This window comes from Diorhabda carinulata, unplaced genomic scaffold (genome assembly GCF_026250575.1).
Source record: "Diorhabda carinulata isolate Delta unplaced genomic scaffold, icDioCari1.1 Dcau_20, whole genome shotgun sequence".
Classification (NCBI taxonomy): domain Eukaryota; kingdom Metazoa; phylum Arthropoda; class Insecta; order Coleoptera; family Chrysomelidae; genus Diorhabda; species Diorhabda carinulata.
This window is the reverse complement of record NW_026613965.1, coordinates 53069-57985: the sequence shown is the minus strand read 5'-3', so window position 1 is coordinate 57985 and position 4917 is coordinate 53069.

Here is a 4917-nt window from a genome sequence, read left to right as displayed (position 1 = left end):
CTTTTTCGACAAGTTCCTATATCCTGCCGACCAGACACCAAACTTAATACGGTTTTATAGACACTAGCGCCCACTGCCGGTCAGTCACCGAACTTAACACTGTTTTATAGACACTAGCGCCCTCTGCCGGAGAGACGACAAACTGAACACGGTTTTATAGATACTAGCGCCCTCTGCCGGCCAGTAACCGAACTTAACACGGTTTAATAGACACTAGCGCCCTCTGCCGGCCAGAAGACAAACCAAACACAGTTTTATAGACACTAGCGCCCTCTGCCGGCCAGACGACAAACTGAACACGGTTTTATAGATACTAGCGCCCTCTGCCGGAGAGACGACAAACTAAACACCTTTTTATAGACACTAGTGCCCTCTGCCGGCCAGTGACCGAACTTAACACGGTTTAATAGACACTAGCGCCCTCTGCCGGCCTGACGACAAACTGAACACGGTTTTATAGACACTAGCGCCCTCTGCCGGAGAGACGACAAACTAAACACCTTTTTATAGACACTAGCGCCCTCTGCCGGCCAGTCACCGAACTTGACACGGTTTTATAGACACTAGCGCCCTCTGCCGGCCAGTCACCGAACTTAACACGGTTTTATAGACACTAGCGCCCTCTGCCGGAGAGACGACAAACTAAACACCGTTTTATAGACACTAGCGCCCTCTGCCGGAGAGACGACAAACTAAACACCTTTTTATAGACACTAGCGCCCTCTGCCGGCCAGTCACCGAACTTAACACGGTTTAATAGACACTAGCGCCCTCTGCCGGCCAGAAGACAAACTAAACACCGTTTTATAGACACTAGCGCCCTCTGCCGGCCAGTCACCGAACTTAGCTAATTTCGTAATACTTTGCTTTTCATAATTATTACTATTTTCATACAACTTTTATATAATACACCTCGTACGTTCATACATCGAGCGGCCATCTAATTTCATAATACTTTTTTTCTTTATCGTTAATATTTTCATAACACTTTTATATAATATAACTCGAACGGCTTCTACATAAAAAAAATTTCCATTCATTTTACACAATTCAACTTTTTCGACAAGTTCCTATATCCTGCCGACCAGACACCAAACTTAACACGGTTTTATAGACACTAGCGCTCTCTGCCGGCCAGTCACCGAACTTGACACGGTTTTATAGACACTAGCGCCCTCTGCCGGCCAGTCACCGAACTAAACACGGTTTTATAGACACTAGCGCTCTCTGCCGGAGAGACGACAAACTAAACACCGTTTTATAGACACTAGCGCCCTCTGCCGGAGAGACGACAAACTAAACACCTTTTTAAAGACACTAGCGCCCTCTGCCGGCCAGTCACCGAACTTAACACGGTTTAATAGACACTAGCGCCCTCTGCCGGCCAGAAGACAACCTAAACACCGTTTTATAGACACTAGCGCCCTCTGCCGGCCAGTCACCGAACTTAGCTAATTTCGTAATACTTTGCTTTTCATAATTATTACTATTTTCATACAACTTTTATATAATACACCTCGTACGTTCATACATCGAGCGGCCATCTAATTTCATAATACTTTTTTCCGTTATTGTTAATATTTTCATAACACTTTTATATAATATACCTCGAACGGCTTGTACATAAAAAAAATTTCCATTCAATTTACACAATTCGACTTTTTCGACAAGTTCCTATATCCTGCCGACCAGACACCAAACTTAATACGGTTTTATAGACACTAGCGCCCTCTGCCGGCCAGTCACCGAACTTAACACTGTTTTATAGACACTAGCGCCCTCTGCCGGAGAGACGACAAACTAAACACCTTTTTATAGACACTAGCGCCCTCTGCCGGAGAGACGACAAACTAAACACCTTTTTATAGACACTAGCGCCCTCTGCCGGAGAGACGACAAACTAAACACCTTTTTATAGACACTAGCGCCCTCTGCCGGAGAGACGACAAACTAAACACCTTTTTATAGACACTAGCGCCCTCTGCCGGCCAGTCACCGAACTTAACACGGTTTAATAGACACTAGCGCCCTCTGCCGGCCAGAAGACAAACTAAACACCGTTTTATAGACACTAGCGCCCTCTGCCGGCCAATCACCGAACTTAGCTAATTTCGTAATACTTTGCTTTTCATAATTATTACTATTTTCATACAACTTTTATATAATACACCTCGTACGTTCATACATCGAGCGGCGATCTAATTTCATAATACTTTTTTTCTTTATCGTTAATATTTTCATAACACTTTTATGTCATACACCTTGGACGACTTCTACATACAAAACATCTCCATTCAACTTCACAAATCATCTTTCTCGACAAGTTCCTATATCGAGCGGAATTAAATTTCATAATACTTGTTTTTCATTATTATTTCTATTTTCATACAACTTTTATATAATACACCTCGTACGTTCATACATCGAGCGGCCATCTAATTTCATAATACTTTTTTCCGTTATTGTTAATATTTTCATAACACTTTTATATAATATACCTCGAACGGCTTCTACATAAAAAAAATTTCCATTCAATTTACACAATTCAACTTTTTCGACAAGTTCCTATATCCTGCCGACCAGACACCAAACTTAATACGGTTTTATAGACACTAGCGCCCTCTGCCGGCCAGTCACCGAACTTAACACTGTTTTATAGACACTAGCGCCCTCTGCCGGAGAGACGACAAACTGAACACGGTTTTATAGATACTAGCGCCCTCTGCCGGCCAGTTACCGAACTTAACACGGTTTAATAGACACTAGCGCCCTCTGCCGGCCAGAAGACAAACCAAACACAGTTTTATAGACACTAGCGCCCTCTGCCGGCCAGACGACAAACTGAACACGGTTTTATAGATACTAGCGCCCTCTGCCGGAGAGACGACAAACTAAACACCTTTTTATAGACACTAGCGCCCTCTGCCGGCCAGTGACCAAACTTAACACGGTTTAATAGACACTAGCGCCCTCTGCCGGCCAGACGACAAACTGAACACGGTTTTATAGACACTAGCGCCCTCTGCCGGAGAGACGACAAACTAAACACCTTTTTATAGACACTAGCGCCCTCTGCCGGCCAGTCACCGAACTTGACACGGTTTTATAGACACTAGCGCCCTCTGCCGGCCAGTCACCGAACTTAACACGGTTTAATAGACACTAGCGCCCTCTGCCGGCCAGACGACAAACTGAACACGGTTTTATAGACACTAGCGCCCTCTGCCGGAGAGACGACAAACTAAACACCTTTTTATAGACACTAGCGCCCTCTGCCGGCCAGTCACCGAACTTGACACGGTTTTATAGACACTAGCGCCCTCTGCCGGCCAGTCACCGAACTTAACACGGTTTTATAGACACTAGCGCTCTCTGCCGGCCAGACGACAAACTATACACCGTTTTATAGACACTAGCGCCCTCTGCCGGAGAGACGACAAACTAAACACCTTTTTATAGACACTAGCGCCCTCTGCCGGCCAGTCACCGAACTTAACACGGTTTAATAGACACTAGCGCCCTCTGCCGGCCAGAAGACAAACTAAACACCGTTTTATAGACACTAGCGCCCTCTGCCGGCCAGTCACCGAACTTAGCTAACTTCGTAATACTTTGCTTTTCATAATTATTACTATTTTCATACAACTTTTATATAATACACCTCGTACGTTCATACATCGAGCGGCCATCTAATTTTATAATACTTTTTTTCTTTATCGTTAATATTTTCATAACACTTTTATATAATATAACTCGAACGGCTTCTACATAAAAAAAATTTCCATTCATTTTACACAATTCAACTTTTTCGACAAGTTCCTATATCCTGCCGACCAGACACCAAACTAAACACGGTTTTATAGACACTAGCGCTCTCTGCCGGCCAGACGACAAACTGAACACGGTTTTATAGACACTAGCGCCCTCTGCCGGAGAGACGACAAACTAAACACCTTTTTATAGACACTAGCGCCCTCTGCCGGCCAGTCACCGAACTTGACACGGTTTTATAGACACTAGCGCCCTCTGCCGGCCTGTCACCGAACTTAACACGGTTTAATAGACACTAGCGCCCTCTGCCGGCCAGACGACAAACTGAACACGGTTTTATAGACACTAGCGCCCTCTGCCGGAGAGACGACAAACTAAACACCTTTTTATAGACACTAGCGCCCTCTGCCGGCCAGTCACCGAACTTGACACGGTTTTATAGACACTAGCGCCCTCTGCCGGCCAGTCACCGAACTTAACACGGTTTTATAGACACTAGCGCTCTCTGCCGGAGAGACGACAAACTAAACACCGTTTTATAGACACTAGCGCCCTCTGCCGGAGAGACGACAAACTAAACACCTTTTTATAGACACTAGCGCCCTCTGCCGGCCAGTCACCGAACTTAACACGGTTTAATAGACACTAGCGCCCTCTGCCGGCCAGAAGACAAACCAAACACAGTTTTATAGACACTAGCGCCCTCTGCCGGCCAGTCACCGAACTTAGCTAATTTCGTAATACTTTGCTTTTCATAATTATTACTATTTTCATACAACTTTTATATAATACACCTCGTACGTTCATACATCGAGCGGCCATCTAATTTCATAATACTTTTTTTCTTTATCGTTAATATTTTCATAACACTTTTATATAATATAACTCGAACGGCTTCTACATAAAAAAAATTTCCATTCATTTTACACAATTCAACTTTTTCGACAAGTTCCTATATCCTGCCGACCAGACACCAAACTTAACACGGTTTTATAGACACTAGCGCTCTCTGCCGGCCAGTCACCGAACTTGACACGGTTTTATAGACACTAGCGCCCTCTGCCGGCCAGTCACCGAACTTAACACGGTTTAATATACACTAGCGCCCTCTGCCGGCCAGAAGACAAACTAAACACCGTTTTATAG